The sequence below is a fragment of the Ciconia boyciana genome, chromosome 5 (genome assembly GCF_034638445.1).
Source record: "Ciconia boyciana chromosome 5, ASM3463844v1, whole genome shotgun sequence".
NCBI lineage: Eukaryota > Metazoa > Chordata > Aves > Ciconiiformes > Ciconiidae > Ciconia > Ciconia boyciana.
The window spans coordinates 9156017-9175105 of record NC_132938.1 but is presented as its reverse complement, the minus strand read 5'-3'; positions in this window follow the sequence as shown (position 1 = coordinate 9175105).

Sequence of the window (19089 nt, the reverse complement as noted above, 5' to 3'; positions counted from 1 at the left end):
AGGCTGGAAAATTAGTTTCACAGCTGCAGAGGGTAGCTGTTCATTTATTTACAGTCCTTGGAGACCTCGCTGAATGCAATGGTACAAAACAAAATGAGGCCTCTAATCCAAAAGCCAGGAAGCTTAAGCACCTGTAGAAACAGTTTTGCATTCCAAGGGGCAAATTATCTCTAATCTTGTTAAATGACTGCACTGCGAAACAATCGCAAAATGCTTTCTTCGATGGCCCATAACCAAACACGAGGGGTCCATTACTGCTCTGTGTGAGGGAGAGCCAGTAATCCTACAGGAGGACACAGCTGATCACAAAACAAGGGCTGCAGTCAAAAATAAAGAAGAAATGAAATAAAGCTGGAACTGTTTGAGAACGGATGCTTCCAATTTTCTAAATTACAATAGCAACTTGTTGCCAAGCAATTACAGTGTTTCATCTGTTTTTTCCTGCTTTGCCCCCCACCTCATTTGTTTTTCTTCAGCAGATGCTGTTTCTGAACTTTGTCATTCATGTCCCTTTCTCCACCCCCTGTAATTTACAATTGATAATGAGCCACCACCCAGACACTGCCACAAAAAAAAAAAAAAAAAAAGAGGAAAAGTGAGATGCCTTTGTGCTTGTTCTCACTCTGACCCGGCAGAAGCACCTTTGCCAGTCATTTTAAATCACTGCTTTTTTAAGCAGGCTGCTGGATTTTTTTTCTCACTGTCCAGGACAGATGCTGCCTGTAACTTTGACAAACTATCGATAACTATTCATCACACCAGTCAAAAAGAGAATGAAAAAATAGTTATCATGCTCTATGAAACTCCAATAGTAATTAAAGTCTGCAAATCTCCTACAAATTAAAATAAGTGCTTAATTCAAACGGGGCTCGCAGGAGCGCTGGAGCCAGACTCTCTGCGGGTATGCTGTTTTCTGTGAGGATGGACTTTTTTTTTGTGACAGGGCAGGCAGTGTGGACAGCTCATTACTGCTAGAGTAAATTCAGATCTGGAGAGGGTGCACTGGCATGTATCCAGCCCTGGGTGAGAGGGACGGCACTGGGGACACCCTGCCAGGGTATACCCAAGCCTAGCACCCTGCCCGTCAGCGGGGTCCCAGCCAGTCATATAAGCTCAGCTATGGCATAGCACTGAAATCAGAAAATCAGATCTTCAAAAACAAGTTTCCCCTCCATGGAGCAGACCCACTGACCAATCGGTGCAGTAGGGACAGGGGACAGGGACCCAGCTGGAGCTGACAGTGGGAAGGCTACGGGCTGCAGGTCTCCCTCTGGACTTCCCCACTTCACTGGGCAGATGGCAAGCTTTGGGGATGGCACCCTTCATCCTTTTAGGGGAGTGTCCACAACTTGAAAACATGTAGGAACTCATGCTATGATGACCCACTGCTTCCCTGGAGAAGGTCTACCACCAGTCAGCAGTACCTCATTTCTGGCTAGGGCCACACTGCCTAGAACAATACATCAGTGACAATCACGCCCTGCTAAAGCTATGTTGGAGAGTTATTCACTTTCCTTCTGAACAAGCAAGAATTTTTCCCCATGCCCCCACACTGAACACCATCTCAGAAGCCCCATTAGTGGTACATCTATAAACTTGGGCAGAGTGCACAGAGAGATCTGCAAGTGTAGGTAGACATTACTTCTCCTACAGCTCTTCAGCACTGTCTGCTTGTACAAACTGAGTATCTTCTCCTTTTTCCAGCTGCTAGAAGATCTAGCCTCAAGGACAGGTTTCTCTCACTTTTGAGTCATTGCTCTTCCAATGTTCCTGCAGTGCAGTGCAGGAACATGGGGAGTAGTTTCTGAGAAGAAATGGTGAGCTAAATGAGGTTAATGGTGTTCATGTCTCTTGGAACTGGCTTGGCTGAGCTGGTGGAAATGAAATCAATGAAGCTTCATTGATCTATGTCAGCTGGGGTTTGAATCCAAGAGCAACCAGACTTTACATACTCAAAGTATTAGCCCCCAAATTAACGATGAGTGGGTTACATGGAGGGGATGCGGCCCTTCTTGTCCAGCTGGTGGATGCTGGAGGCACCAGCAAGGGTGCCTCCATGAAGCAGGTAAGCTGAGCCAAAGAAGGGTACAAGGAAAGCTATTACCTCCAGCACATCTGCTATGCAGCGCTTGAACTCACTTTTACTTTTCAAACAGGCTAAATTTGCACACACCAACCCCACACAGCTGACTGTGTTTTAAGCCCATCCTTGCTTTAAGTGGAATAATGAGGTAGGTTTTAACCTCATACAGCCTCAGAGCTTCTGGTTAGCTCCTGGATCCCTCATCTCCAGCTCTGGGACTCTATTTTTATGCAAGATTGAGATTTCTATGTAAAGTTCAAGAACAGATTAAATAATCTTTACAGGCATAGCTGGGGCAGACAGCAGCTTGCTAAACCCAGACTTCTGCCCCTCCACAGCTTCCCAGAGCCTTCAGACTGGCCCTATGGCTCCTTCTGCTTTCTCCTCCCCTTTTCTGTCTCTTTTCATGTTATTCCCCATTTTCTTAAAGGACCTGAGAGCTCATAGATCACTTCAAAATGAATGCAAATGCTCCCCAGCAGTGAGATGCTGTGTTTCCTCTACACCGAATCTATGCACTGTTCCACTAGAAAAACAGCACCAAATGTCATCTGAGAATCACATCCTGCTTTCATTCTCTCCCCTCGCATTCGAGGCTCTAGCTTTGTGTGAGAGTGATTCACTTTCTCACTGAATGCAGAGTGAAAGCCCATTTTCAGCACTCTCCCAACACCCATGCACAACCAGCTATTCATTTCCAATGATCATTTGTATTTCTTTTGGAAGACCTTAAACACCACAGGGGATAAAAGAAAAACTATTCAAGTGAAAATAAGACTGGCAAAGATAATACATTGCCTTGCTGTCAGTGCTTAGCTAAAGATGAATACATATTGATACTTTTTTTGCCTGGTTTTATAACGCAGTTGGGATTTGTATGTGCCGTGTGTGTGTGTACGCGTATTTGCTGTTTTACCTAAATAACTGTTCAGCCACGTAGCGATTTTAACTAAGGTTTTGAGGATCTCAGAGATATTAAGCGCCTACAAGTTTTTGGAAAACAGATGCTTGAGGAGAAGAAAGAGACAGCAATGACAGGAGAAGATGCAGTGTGAGTAGAGCCCTTATTAAAATACTAGAAACTCTGCACAGTAACTCATCCTACAGATACCGAATCCAAAACCCAGGGTTAGGCTATCTTAGAGACCAGATACCTGCTGTTCAGAGGAAACTTTTCTAATAATACCGTAACTGTGGCTCCAACCCAGGCCCTTAGGTATGAGCAGCATGTTACTTTGCCACTCAAGATACATAGATGAAACCAGATTTTAATTCCAAAAGCCACAGTGTGATCCCTGGTTCCCTCAGTTACCAGAAGGAGGAAGTGAGCTTGGCCAGTTATTCCCATATGGCAGACACGTTGGAGGAGAAAACAAAGCTCTCCATGCTCCTTGTCCATAATGCAGGGCAAGGTTGCTTATTCGTACAGGCACTGAAGGCCAACTGCTAGTAGGTCCTGAGCTATATTTTTTGTCAGATCTAGGTAAAGCGACAAGATATTTCACACCAGTTACATCAGCCCAGGAGGAGGGACATCATGTTAAATGCAAAATGCCAGGTGATGTCACCTTGCCCTGCAGAACTTTTGTCTTATGGTAGGAGCTATAAGAAAGGGAGTTTTTAATAGAGGGCTGAGCATTGCTGCCCTTTTTCCATTAAGAATGGGTCAGTGAAGCAGAGATAGAAGTGACCCAAAGACATGGTGTGATCAGTGAATGCAGAAGATGCTGAATGTATCCTAGTTTAGAAATATTGGGACATTTATGCATGGTATTTGCCTTTCTCAAAGAAGAGGAAGTAGGAAATCTGGGGGTGTCATTGGAGACAACAGTGGAGTTCAGTGGGGGAACTGAAGGCTTGCTGGAGATGCATGGAACCTACATGGACAGCTCAGGTCGTTCAGACATACGCTGGACAAGGCACCTGGAAAGGTAAACTACTGATTGATTGCAGTCACTTGTAGAAGTAAGGGTAAGAAGTAAGGTAGAGGAAAAGACTAGCAGAGGAGCAACTGGGCTGAGGAAGAGGTCCACTGCATTGCAGAAAGGGGAGGAGAAACCAGCAGGAAAGAGAAGAACAAGTAGTTCAACAAGAAAAGAAGATAAAATGGAGCTATCTGGGGACCCAAGAGGCTACAAAGAGGTAAGAGGGTAAAACACAGGGGAGAAGGGATAGATGAGTATGCACTCATCCACCCATCTGCAGGCAGGAGAAAGAACACCGCTGATTCATACCAGTCCCAGAAAGGCAGGAGACAGGAGGGTCCTTGCCAAGAAGAGCTGACTGACCTGTCATTGGAAAGGGTCCAGAAGAGAACGGGGAGTACAATGTGGATTTGGAAGCTAAAGCAAGTCCCCAAAGGACGTGAGGGGGAATCAAGGATAATTATGCCCACTTAGGAGAGACATTCAGAGAAATGAGTCTTGGATGAGTCTTTCAGCCTTCGGAAAGGGTAAGTGAAGTAATTGTGTGGAGGTCAGCAAGTGCCTCAAATATTCATCAGGAAGGATGATTTTGAGACAGTTGATTATGGAGAAGTACTAATGAAAAAGAGATTCAGTGGATTGATTTCACCTCAGTAAAGACAGTGGTATTGTAGGATAAAAACTAGCATGTATGAAGCTCTCATGAGAAATTGAAAATGAGAAAAGAGGGAGCGGGTTTGGGAGACATCTATGTAATCCTTACACCTGGATTCAGCACAGAGGAAGAGGAGATTCAGTGCATAAGGGAAAAAATGGTGTGTACTGGGATGTGAGACAGTAGAATGGATTCTGTGGAAAGGAACGATTATTGCTGCAAGCAATAATCAAATAGGCAATTTGATAATAAGTAGATTTTGTCTAATGCAGGTGGAAAAATTATATTGGCCAGTAAAAAGCCTTGAAACATTTGTCTACTGATTGAAGAGGCATAAGCAATAAAATGGAGGAACTTGAACTACCAATGTGGGATGTAAGACAGGATATTATAAGGATAATGGAAATATGGTGGAATAGCCATCGTACCTGGAACACAGGAAATGAGGAATAGGCGCTGGTCAGGAGAGAGAGGAACAAAGATTGGAGGGAGAAGAGACTGCCAAGAAATAAGAAATGGCTGCATTGGCAGAGCAAAACACAGTTGGGTCAACGTGATATAGCTGGCTAAAGACATTCAAGCTGAGTCATACTAGGAATCTCCTATAGGTTCCAGGGCTGGACTGTAAACTAAAGATTTATTTCTTATGTACAAATATATGGAGCAATATATATACAAGTGAGAATTGTGTCATTATGGAAAGCTTTAATTCTGGACACAGGTACCGGAAAATAAATGCTGCCAAGAAAGGCTCATACAGTCCTAGGTGTGGGCTGACCCATTCACTAATCAGTTACAGAACAAATACAAAATGATGAGATTTTAGATTTGATTTTGTAAACAGTGAAATCTCTAGAGAAAAGAATTACTTTGAATCTGTGATCATGAGATGAGCTGATGTAAATAAAATGAAAGTATTAAAAAAGGGATCTGTAACTTAGGTTCAAGGGGAAAATTTAAACAAATTAGAGGAATTAGCTGTAAAACCAATGGGGCTGAAGAGCTCTAGGACTGTTGCGTGGAGGATGTGCAGAATACTTTTTAGGCAAGGGTGGAAAAAACCCTTTGCTCTTGTACCCTGCTCAGGATAGGGACCACTATTGCAGAGGAAGGCTCCAGACTGACCCAAGTGCAAGATCCACTTCAAACAGGATATTTGGAGTGGGCATAGTGAAAGGTTACAAGGGCTGAAAAACAGACCTGACCAGCAAAAGAAGCCTCATCTTAGAGGTCAGAAAGCATAGAAGGCTTGTGAGAACCGCCAACTGTCAAGCTGAGTTAAGCCTTGCAAAGGAAATTAAAATCAAAACCAGAAGGTTTTTCAGCTAGAGGAATAGGAGAGAACAACTCAGTGAGAGCAAAGAGATTAAAAATATGGCACCAAAACTGAACAAATGCTTTGCCTCGGGGTGCAGTTCTGTGAGAGGGGGCGAGATGGCTTAAGAGATTGCTTATCTCTGCCAGCAAGCAGAGGCTCTGCTATGCTTTCCCATCTTCCCACCACCATCACGCAGACTTACTCCATGTCTTGTGCCAGTTCCTTAACCCATCAGCAAACTACCCCAGCAAAGCACGTGGCTAGTTTTTCTGCCATTTTAACAAATTGAATCAGCTCAGGAAACTGCTCCACAAATACCCAAGTTGGTGCCAGTGATGAGTGGGACCATGGGGAGATGAGGGAGGAGAGAGGCAGGATCTTCCCCTTGCAGCCTGTGCAGTGTTAGACTGGCTCAGCTGCTCATGACAGCACCACCTTCATATTGATTAAGGACATGGGTGAATTTGCAAGTGAAGGCAAATGAGGATGAAGCTATAGAAATGGGAATGACCACGTAGGAGGAGGAAGGGAGACTTGAAGACAGATAGTCTCTGTCCCCAAATTCTGGAAGAAGAAAGATGTGAATTGTCTAGTCCAGTAGCAATGATGCATTCATTCAGTCATGGGTAGCTCCTGTAACTGGAAAACAGGATTTGGGCTCAATCGTTAAATAAGAAAAGCAGGGAGAGGACGAGATGTTCTGGGCAACTACAGAGCCATTAGTTTGACCTCAATGTTATACAAGGCTTTATAATAATTTTTTTGAAGGAAGGAAAACTGAAAACATGGAAGTTAATAGAAAATGGGATAAAAGGCAACCAGTTTATCACAAGTATGTTGTATCCTTTTCACCTACTGTGTGAGCTGATCCTCTTTATTCAATCCTAACACAGAAGCCAGGAATTGGCTGGTTTTCTTCCGTCAGGATTGTTTTATTCATTGGCCATTCACCAAAAAAAAAAAAAAATCCTATTTCAATAGCCTTGGGAAATGGATGTTCAGCAACATTCACTGTAGCTCACTAGGTTTCTAAGGGCCTTACAAGCAGTGGGTACAACAAAGTGATATAGCTCAGCAGTGGTATGGTGGTGCTGCATGTGTCCTGTCAATACGCCTTGCAGCAGGACGCCTGCAAACACTTGCACAGCAAAAATCCCATCCCATCACTGCTGTGGCTTTCAAAATGTCCTTCAAAATGCAGCAGAGCCCTCCAAATAACATCTATAATTACATGTTCTTCCTGGGCTCCCCTCGGTTCTTTATTACTATTTTTGAAGGATTTTGCTCAGAAAGGTCTTTATACTCTGCAGGCACTGCTGAATTGGAATGGGAAGCAGGGTTTCTTCTCATTGTAAGGTAGGCAGGGCTGCCTTCCAGTTTCCCAGCTGCAGAGATTTATAGCCACTACCAGATTCACTAGGTGGCCAAGGTTTTATAACCCAATTGAACAGAATAAAACAATTTAGACTGAAGGCAATTTGATGCAGGACTCAATGACGTTCAGGAACTTGATGTATTACTGTGATCATGTAAGTTACAAATTATATATATATGTATATATTTGACAGATAGTTTTCAAAAACAATGTAATTATTTTGAATTATTTAATTAGGGTTGACATGCTTGCAAAGCATCCCTGGGAATGAAGCAGAAAACCTTGAAGTGTATGGAAGATTTTCAATCTGTGTTAAATCCTGCTCCAAAGAGAGGGTTTTGGTATCCTTCCCAAGGCTTCAGACTCCCTTGAATACAAATTCCCTTTGAGCATCTCCTGGGTTAGGCTTATCCAGTCCATTCCTGGCCTGTCTCAGGCTCAGTGCAGCAAAGTGACCGTGACATTGCAGATGAGTCATCTACTTTCAACGTCCTTGGCCAAATATTAGGAAGACCAATGGGCTCAGGATGGCTGGCTACCCCAGCAGCAACTGGAAAGAAGCAATAGGACATCCGAATGACCCTCTTCCAAGGGGAGATCTTGAGGTAAATGGGCTGGAGAAGCCACTTTTCTGAAGTCAGAGAGCAGTCCTTTTCCTAACAACAGAAATGAAGCTTGCCTCCAGCTCATGATAATGGTAGGCTTGGGGAACTTGCAAAAGGCTGAAGGGGAATGCATTTATATTCTGCACAGTATCAGATATGCCTCCCTGACCATTACATCGGGCAAACCATCTGAAGTAGTTTTGTGTTCAGATGAGTAAGATGAGCTGTATTCATTCTCTTTACTTGAGCTACAAAAGTATGCAAAGCTAATTTGGGTCTAAATCCAAACAATAGCTTGCTGCAATCTTATTTGCACTCACAAGATGTGAATTTTCGGGGATGTTCCAGATTTTTTGTTGTTGTTGCTCCATCTGCCTGCCATTGTTTGATGGACTTTCTGGAAATAATGGGCTGCAGGCTCTGATACCCATGCATTTCAGAATACTGTGTGTCCACTTGTATTAAATATTTACAGGTTGCAGTTCTCCTGTGAATCAGACTCCAAGTAAGGCTTGTGGGGTGCTCTGTCAGTGAAACCAAAAGCATGATGCACCTATAGTTAAAATGAACCACAGAGACTTTTCTGAGTTAAGTTTAAGCAAACGGGGCTTAAGCACATTGCCAGGGTCTGTTTTTCAGGTAGTTTTACTTTGGGAATGGGTACCAGTCCTGCTACCCTCATAGGGTAGACCTTTCCACAGCGTCTTATGAGTATCAGTCCTGCCAGCCTGTGGTGAGAACTGCCTCCCATGGGGAGGCCTGTGCATTGGTAGGAGGAAAATACATGTCCTTTTGCCACAGGAATGGAGATATTTGGAGTGGTTGTGAATGTTCATTGTCATGGTAGAAACTCTGGGTCTCCAACAAGCTTGCTACTGCTAAGTCATTTGGTAACAGGGAGAAGAGAGGAATCTGGCGTCTGAGAGCAATTGAATAGAAATTAAGATGAAAATTAGAGATCAAAAGCTATGAATGACAAGGAAATATCTCAACAGGAACCTTATCTCCAAGGCTGGGATGTCTTTCAGGATAAAAATGGCTGCTAATGAATTCTCTCCATACAACCAAACACATTGGCTGCTCCCACCAGGACGCCTGCAGCTTACGCTTCCCCGCAGTTTTCATTTGCTTTATTGCTTTCAGATGCTGCTTGGTATTAGTTCCTCTGGTAGCTGTGTCATTGCCACCAGCACCAGGGGAATGCGGCTTCGGCTGACTGGGCTGCGAGGCGTCAGCCCTGCCTCTCTGGGGACTGTCTGACACTAAGGCAGAGCTGCCTAACTGCAGCCAGATAATTAAAAACAATCGATGCTATTAAGCGAACACAAGCCCTGACAGCTCTGGGTGTATTCTCATGTAGCAGGGCATACTCAGGCGTCGGGAGGGGAGGCTAGTAATGAAGCAACTGGTGGGAATAACACCTACAAGGAGAGTTTTGCTGTTCTACGCACTGCTCCTGCTGGGCTTTTTAGGTCTGTCCCTTTGATTTAGTGGTGCAAGGTAGCTAAAACTCTGTATATGTCTTCCTTCTGGTTTGAAACACTCCTCCACATTCATTCCACTCTTGCCCAGGCTCCTCAGAAATCTTTCCAGGGAAAACAATCCTGGATTTATTTACAGCACATCATTATTTATTTAAAGCAACCCTTTTGGGCAGAAGGCAAAGGGAGATCTGAGCTCTCCACTGAGGACCTCAAAATGAGCTCTGTGCTTTCAAGGTAGGAGCATTTTAATTGAAGGGGTTTTACAGGGGAAGAAGAATGTGGACCCAGGGTAGGAGCCTGTTTCTCCCAATGCTTTCCATGTGCTGTGTTTCTGTAGTGCAAAATCCAGGAAGACCCCACAGAGAACTGTGAGCAAACTTGCTCTCCTTGGCAATGCTCCTGCCCTGAAAGCAAAACCAGGTCGATATTTATTTATTTGTTTGTTTACTTAGTTCTCCAGAGTTGCCTCAGGTTATTTATTTTGTTTTCAAATCCCCCTACACACGCACCTGCACTCTTGCTTTTTTTCTACCTTAGCTGAGAAATGCCAATAAATTAAAATGAGACCTTTTGATGCCTCAGGATCCCATGGGAAGAGTTTTGTACTGAGCAATTTAAGGCTTATGTGGAGTGAAATAAGCAGGGAGAGAAGAAAAAAGGGTGCTACCTGTTTCTGTTGCCTCCTCCTGCCCTTTTTTCATTTGCAGTTACCTATAGAGAAAATTCAATGAAAGACTGTCCCCGTCCCCGAATGGCTTTTAAAGTGGCGACATGCTGAAACTATGGAGGCGGATGCATGCGCTGGTGAAAGCCAATGCTTGAAAGCTCAATAGAAGCCATGTCACTTGATTAGCAATGGTTCTTCTCCTTTCCCCATACAAGTTAGTTATCTGTTCTTCATCACAGCAGTACTTAGAAGTGTCAGCTGTGCTACAGGCTGGTGATTTAAGCCAAGGGTTTTCAAACTGCAAGTCAATACAACCCTCTGGCCTTGTGAGCTGGTCTAAAAAGACCCATGAAAATGAAAGTCTATTGTCAAGAGACATAAGTTTTTGTACTGGGGCCTGCACCTCTGTAAGCAAATGCGTAGGGATCTGCAAATCAAACTGCTTGATCACCTCTATAGCAAGGTGTGACTTAACAACGTCATCTGCACTAAAACTGGGGAGACACCCTAGGGTTGACATCCCCTTGCTATACTGCGTTTGTGGTATTTGCAATTTCTGACCTCCTCTAAGAGGCCATTCCTGTCCTGAGGAATTTTACCCGTCAGCCCAGTCAACCCTAGATCATCAAATGTGCAGTCATTACTGGATGCACGCTCTCAATTCCCACTGCAATAGGTTTATTGCTTATGACAGCGGGGTTAAAGCCAAACAAGCATGCTGATTGATTTCTGCCCAAGAGAAGGCTGAGTTTCAAGAATGCTGTGTACACAAAGGGCTTGATTCTGATCTACCAACAGGGTAATTTTCATTTATATCAATATAAGACAGATCCGAATGAGGCCTTTGGCTTGCAAAATATTTTAGGGGTCTTTGGGGAAAGGCAGCTTTGCAAAAAAACACAGATTATGAAGAGAACAATCACAGTTCTTAATTCAAAGGAAAACCAGGGGAAGATGTGCCTTTGATGCTAATCTTCTGAAGTGCCTAGCGCTGCCAGTGAGATGCAAACTGGATCTTCCCTGCCAAAGTTTCTGTATGTCCTGGCTAGACCTGAGCTGCTGACAGTCATGGGGCTCCTTGAAGGCTGGTGGGACTGCCCAAAATTTGCACCAACAGAGATGCTGGCTCAGTCTTGGTTTTCCTGGTACAATCTTAGTCCTTACCTCCCAGTTCAGTTTTGTTGTGAATGCCTGAAGATGCTTTCATGTTAGAATATCTGTAATTTCCAGCCACTGTAGCTCAGCAGACCCCTATGGTAACTGAGCTTCTTGGGGTACAAAAACTTTATAAAGGAGCAGAATGACACAGCAGGAGTGGAAAAAAAGAAAAGGTTTACCTCTTTCTCCCAATCCACTGTACACTGGAGTCAAATATCCCTTGTTCTCTTAAAGTATCCAGGTGCATATAGACACAGATAGGATTTATAAAAGCATTCAGGTAGGCTGAGTTCATTCCCCCTAAGACTCTAGGGCCTGTAAATCCCTTTGCCATGAACTTCATACAGTCACTGTAGTCACTGTAGTCACTGTGGCCTGTGCAGTCATTCTGGAGTGAGTTTCTCTGGCCTTTTTTTGTTTCGTTTTGTTTTTTAACTCATTGCTACAAAGATCTTAGGCCCTGTCCTCCTTGCTAATCAACATACTGTGATCAAAGGCAAAAGAGGGTTTTGAATTTGCCTGTGGTTTTGTGGGAGGGCTATGGGAGAAAACCTCTAGGAGAGCAATAGCAAAATTATCAAGATAATGAGTATGGGTTGAGGATGTATGATGCTTTTGGGAAAGCCAGATTGAAACCCACAAATTGATGAGAACTTTAAGAGTAGCCAAAGACTCAGGAAGATTCATGATTTTTAAAGACCTAATCCCACCTCACTCCACTTCTACAAGGTAACTAGACTTACTAATACTTGCCTCAATGTTGGTGTGGAATCTGCAGTAATGGAAGTCGTTAAAAACTGGTTAGATAAACAAATATTAGGCCTATTTTATGTAGGACTGATCCTTTCCTGGCAATGGACTATATGAGCGCATGAATTCCCTTACAAACACAATCACAGCCGTCCTGTAATATCCAAAGTATTAAAGTCTACCTGAAATGCATATTTTTTAAAGAGAGAAGACAGAATCCAGAAACTGATGAAGTCAATAGACAAATAGCTCATAGCCATTTTATCACAGGAAATCACCTACCCTAAGAAAATTACAATCATTGGGTCAGAACTGCAGTGAGCCTAAATGGGTATATCTCAATGATGTGCATTTATATCAGCTCAGAATTATTTTCTGTTTTTAACCTGACTGAAGTGCCTGTTCATCAGCAGTTCTGTCATGCAGAATCCTTTTATTTAACATTGCTCTCTTAGAATGAGAATGGAGAACAGAAGACTCTAAATTTAGAGAGGAAAGCTGTAAACTCCATATCTAATAAAAGTCCCAGTCCAGCATAAAGTCTTGTTGATTTTAATAACAGACCTAAAGACCACAGACTAAGCCTAAATTACCAGGTTCTGATATTTATATTAAAGAGACCTTACTCCACAGACTCTCACTGGAATCAGTGGGGATTTCTGGAGAAATGCAAGGCATGACCCAGTGGAAGTACACCATCAAGAGCTTATGTCTTTAAAAATGTGTCTTTAAAGTCACTTTCCTAGTGCATCACCTTAGAAATTTTATATTATTCCCAAAAACATAGTACTCTCCTCCCATGGAAACTACAGTAACTAATAAAATTGATTTTGCATTCTTTTCTCTGTTCCAGCATATCAGGAGGCACTTAAGAGAATTCTGAATGCATCAGAATGAAATTACAGGTAAGAGCAGCAAAGTCACAGCACTGAACAATCCAGCACTTAATGCAGTTTCTATTCAGAGACGTATAGGAGGGGGGCTTCAGTCAGAAGGAAAAGAACAAAGAGGATTTGCTGCTCAGCCTCATGGGTGCAAACCAGGCCCACCACTGGGGTTTGAAGAAGTTTCACTGGAGATCCTGGAAGGACAAGCAGGACCCTTATTTTCAAAGCTTAATCCAAAGGTCGCTGAAATTGTGTGGGAGCATCGTCCTTTATGCCCTAGGCCAACAGATAAGTCGTAGCTTTAGTTTGCACATTATTTCCATGCAAATTCCATGCAATTTTACACCATTGTTTCCAGCCCATTTGGTCAATGATCCTTCTGATTCCTCTTTGGGAGCAATATTTCAGTTGTTGTTGGGGCCTGATGCCATGAGGACAGCCTGCAGTACTGAGAGATCTTCAAGTGAAAATAAAACTGTCAAGCTCATCTGGTCTTCTCTAATGGATATAAATGAATCCAGCATGCATGCCAAGCTTTTTATGAACTGTATGGTGTTATAAAAAACATGCTGCCAATGAGGTTAGAAACCCCATCCTTTATGCCTTGTGGTTTAGGATATATATACTGTACTGGAATGCTAGAAATAGCAAGATGTGTTAGTTTAGGCAGTTTAATAAGAATGTCTAGGTTTATGAATTGGCTTAATTTGAGTTATTCTCAAGCAATATTAGTTCTCCCTGTCTTGAATTGTTCTTTTTCGGTGGTTTAGATACCACTACTATTACTGGCTCCTGGCTGACTGCATACTTGACAAAGTTTGTCATGAGGTCACGATTTTCTGGCGTCTCGAAAGAGGTGGTTATGGAGTGACTGCACAGAGAGCTTGCTGCCATCTCAGAACATGACATATTTTCCAGCCTTCCTGTGTTTCCACCAGATAAGAACACTGGGAAGCCACCTGATAAAAACACCTAAGCAAGTGGAACAGTGGAGAACCCAAAATGCAGAATCATTCCACACTGAAAATGATTGCTGCTGGTGATGGCCCAGCACTTTGTCTGGATCTCACCTTCAGTCTATCTTTGCCTTGGTTCCCATTTGTATAGTTATAGAAGCAGTTACTTTGTCTAGAAACTGGGGTTTTTTCCTGGGTTGGGTTAACCTGAGGTCCCATTACTCTGAAGAGATAGCAGGTAGACTGAGAGAAGGAAAGGCCAGCAAAGCTGCTCAGACTTGTGGAGTTTCAAAGAGCACATGGGTGCAGAGTGGAGCGGGCTGTTGTGTGTCCAGCCAGAGATGCTCCACCATAGACCTGCTAGATAGTCTGCTTATCTTCATGCCTGGACATCTATGTGGTATGTATTTCCTTGTCTCTTCCGTCTCCCAGGCTTTGAGTGGCACTGCTTGTCTTGAGTTTCAGGTCTGGGACAGTGTTTTCATGCTGGTTTGTGAAGTGCTAAGAGCTCAGAACCAGACTGGATCTCTAGGATTCTCCAAAATTATCAAGACAAATCAAGACTTTGGTAATATGACTGTGATCTGACATTAAAAAAAAAACAACAAAAAAAACCCCAAGCCCAACCCCACCCTATTCCCTCTTTTGTGTAGATACAAATCATGAGACACGAAACTCCCAAACTTGAGGAGTTCATGTTTTCTTTTCAAATTTAAAAGCAGGTCCATTCTTGCCAGAACCTTGGCTCTTTGTAGTAAGTTGGTTCCAGGTCTAGATCTTAACTTTTGCTTATGTCTGTGCTGAATGATGTGGAATTACTTATTTTCTACTGGTTTGGTTCAGGAAGCTCCAGTGTTCTGGCAATGAGTAGTGCCAAATCACTTGAATTTGCTTATACCTTCCAACTCTCTGTTAGAGTTTATTTCTGCACCTACATGCAGTTAAGCTGTACTGATGACGTATATATCTCTGTATGTCCCGTACCATTTGCTTATGTAACAAAACAGGTGATTACAGTGACAAAGGCTTGCTTTGGCTCTACAAGGGTGTGGGCTTTGGGTCTTGCCAGTCCTTCCTCTGTGGTCAAGGGGATTACAAATCCAGAGGCTGGAAAGCGCTTTTATAAAGGACCAAAACCCAGTCACTTGTTACTTTAGTGAGCAGAGGAGTTAAACAGATGGATCAGTAATCTTGTGGCTGGGATGGGCTCAGTATACATGAAAACCATGGTTTATAGGAAGAGAAAGTATTTTTATTAGTCCAAATTACAAAGTGGCATGGAAAAAAAACAGGCAAGCTTTCAGGCATGTGAGACCTGAAGAAGAAACAGCTGATAAATAACCTATGGGTGAATTTAAAGACTGAAGGAGCTTATCTTTTATTTGCACTCCTTCACAATTTCTTAGTCTTTCTTACTCTGACACTAATAATGCTTGTTGGAGCTTATAAATGAGGTGAAATTTCTCTTTTTACTGTCCTCCCCCTGAACAGAGGGCATTCATCTCTATGGGGAAGCTATTAATTTCTCCAGTTTGTCCCTGCTAAGTGTCCAGTCATCTCCACAAGCAGACGTTTGCGTAGGCTGCTGTCTGTAACATATGCACACCGTGGGAGAGGACCAAGGCTGCCACGGGACCCAGCCATGAACTACCTTGTGACTGAACACACTACAGCTTACTTCCCCTAGGGGATGTTCGTGCTACCTGCTGTCCTTCTCTAAATTTGGGTGTCCAAATGAATAGGCTGAGCTCCTTAGACTCCATCTGCAGCCACTGGAGAGGAAAGGGTCTTCCAGAGAGTGTTTCAGAGCACCTAATTTAGGCTACACCCCTGAAGGAACCTCTGGAGGACCCAATGTCTCTCTGCTGGCTTTGGAGGGTCTTAGGGAAACCAACCCCAGCTGCACCCCACCAAACTTTAGTCTCTTACCTTAGGTACCAAAGTCCTGCTTTCCTCTAAACACTGGCCCATCTGCGTGTCTATTAGCTAGAGGAGATGACTACGCTGCCACCATATGCACCTTGGTTCATGTGTCTGAATTGAGAGGGGTCAAGTTTAAAGTTGATAACTAAAGCAGAGGAGTTGAATCCTCTTCCCTCTGTTTTAAGGGTGCTACAGGGACAGTTACAGTGTGCATTGCACTCCTTAGGGGAAAGGAAGAGGCTGTGAGTGCACGCTGGCACATTGTTATGCAGGGTAGACATGTGGTCTGGGTGTCCCAGATAAGATACTACCTCCCTCAGTCCAGCTTGATTTCATTTCAAAGTTATGACTGCTCTGCAAGTCACTATATTTGCTGGCTGCTCATCGTCTGGTGCTGGAAAATGCTATTCTGACCTTTCAGCAAGTCTGATGAGTGTTGTACTTAGTGACAAAATTTTGGTTTCCAGCTTCCACAGACTGGAATGGTGAAACATTTCCATAAAATAGAGGTTTTAGATAACTTGCTGAGAGGTTTGAATACTACATTTGTGCTAAAATAAGTAGATTATAACTTTGCTCAGCAAATTAATTTTCTGTAGCCTGCCAAGGACACCAGAGTCTTACGGTGACCAAATATGTGACAAAAAAGATGGTAGTCACCATTATGGCAGCTCCTATAAAACAGGTAGCCAACAATAAATGACCAGCTGTATCAACAGCATACTCCTCCATACACCAACAACTAGAGATAAACAGTCAAGTACATTCCCCCAGCCATGCTAGTGGTGCACCTCTCATCAGGTTGGATTACCTGTGCAGTCCAGTGCCCTGTCCATGTGCCCCGTCAAGCAAGATCTAAAGTGCTGGTCTGGTTCCTGCTAAAGCATCAAATGGATTAGAAGCATCACCTGTGTTTGATGGTGCTGTTGCAGCTCCTGTAATCTACCATGATAGTGCTAATAGTGCTATTTAGATCTCAACAAGATGTTTATATGCTGTGCTCTTTTCCTCTTCATCTCATCTATTTCAAAATACGGCTTTTAATGCAGGACCTGCCTCTATTTCCAGAAAGCATCTCAAACTTCCTGATCATAGCTGCAATTTAAATCATTAACCAGAATATTAGTAAATAGTAGCATACAACCAAATGCATCTCAAAAGACGTGAAGCTGATTTAATGAGGCAACAAAATAGAATTAATGTAATTAAAAAATTAAAATATAATTAATTTAATAATCATAATTCATTTACTTAGCTAAAATCTCTTCACTCCAAAACTCAGAGTCACCTGATTTAAATTACCACCTGGGGAAGGTCACTGGCACTTGCTGGGGAAGAGTGTTTGAGCCTATACTTTGTCATCATTCAGTTTAAAGAGTGAAGAGAGAAGCCATGGACACCATTGTAAATCCCCCAGCAAAACTCGTAAGAACTTTGTCCCTGAAGGGGCCATCTGAATCACCAGGTCCCCTTTCTTGCTGATGCAGGTGATCTTGCAATACACAGTAGGTCCATATGGTCCATATGAATATATACCAAAAAATGCCAGAGCTTCAGTGTTGGAATTCTTCAAGTCTCTGGAGCAATGGCATGCTGCAGAGGAACAAGAAAGATGTGTTGAGCCCTGGCACTATCAGGGAATTCCCTAAATGAAAACACACAGATGAGGCTAGGAAGGGGACAATCCTCCACTCTGCAAAGGCAGGCAAGAAATTCCTCCCAGACCCAGCACCTGGCAGTGAGTTTAACCAGGTGTATATGATCCTCAGACATGGTTTGGAATAGCTTGACACTTTCAGGCAACCTATGCATCCCATCTCCAGCTGCGATCAAGCTCTTAATCTTCAGAGGAAGGTGAAAGAAAGACAAAATGGCCTGCCTAAAAGCCAAGGAAGGTCTCAATGGGGGAACATCTACATCCTTCTTATTAAAATATTACATAGCTTTAATACATGGACACTGTTTGTAATATTTTGCTTCATTTCCTGAGGAAATGAGGATTATGCAGCTGTGCTGTAGTTGTTTGTTTGTCTGTCAGGCTTACCCCCTGTTTAATAATTGTTGAGACTGTTGGCTGATTTCAGTGCAGTTTGATGGAAGGGGAAAGGCATCACAGTATTATGTTTTAAAATATTCAGGAAAATTAGCAGTGGGGTACAGGACAGAGACTAAGTTAGTGGGAAAGGTCACAGTGTGAGCTCAGCGTAGTTATTTGACATGAGAGAATCCACATGGAAGGGAGCCACAGGAAGCCCAAGAAATATTCCCTAAGTCCCAATGCTTAAGGAACAACATGTTAATGCATTTTTTTCTAACCCTAATAGAATTTAATTAAACTGGCCCATTCCCCAGGATTCTTTTCAACTCCCTATTTTATCTTCCAGCAACTCCACTTTTAGCTTAGCATATCTCCCCCCAGTCCCGTGACCCCTCCATCTACCTGCTGCCCCAAAACAAACCCTAGTTTTGACCTTACAAGTCACTTCAAAGGATAGCCCTAGCTGCAACAACATGTTTGCCTTTATCCTGAGGTTCAGTGAGCAAGAAGAAAAAGAAGGAAAAATCCTTTTGTTGTGTTTTTGGGAAATAATAGCTAATTTTTTTGGCTTGTTGACATTGACACTTTTTTTTCCTTGCTGGAAAAATTGGTTCTAGGTGGTAATAAACAACATGACTAAAATTTCCCACCTCTGTCTGGGTAAATCAAGGCATTTGAGTCACTGCAGTCGTTCCAGAGTGACTCTCCTGGCACTCATTTAGAGCTGTCCAGATTGTCCTGCTTGGTTCCTGGCACAGAAGCGGTGACTCCCCACTGTGAAATATCTACGTACCTTAACAAGGGCTATCTAAGGCACCGAGTCACCAAAACGTGGTTTTACCCTATGGACAACTTTTCATTGACTTCAAAACCAGGAGGGAAAGGTCTAACTGGGCAGACATTCATCAGCTTTGTTTAGTAAGAGAAATGAAGGCTGACAGGCTTCAAGGCTGTCAAGGCTGATGTTTTCTCTATCAGAAAATTATCAGAGTAAATCAGAGTTTTCACAGTGTGTGTGTATATACACACATGCCCACACATCCACTCACCTGGACAAAATGTTTCAGGGAAACACCTGAAGGATGAAGAGCTATTTGAAACAACATTGGCACAAGAAGAAAAGAGTACGCAATGGTCATAAATATGCTTGTGTCTGAAAATTGGAAGAAGACTTCTAACCATCCGACCATTGAGGTTTCTTAACGGTGTCCCAGTGGAAAGAGAGTAGGCAAACAGCTTGTTGCACTGTGGGGCTGTAATGTGGG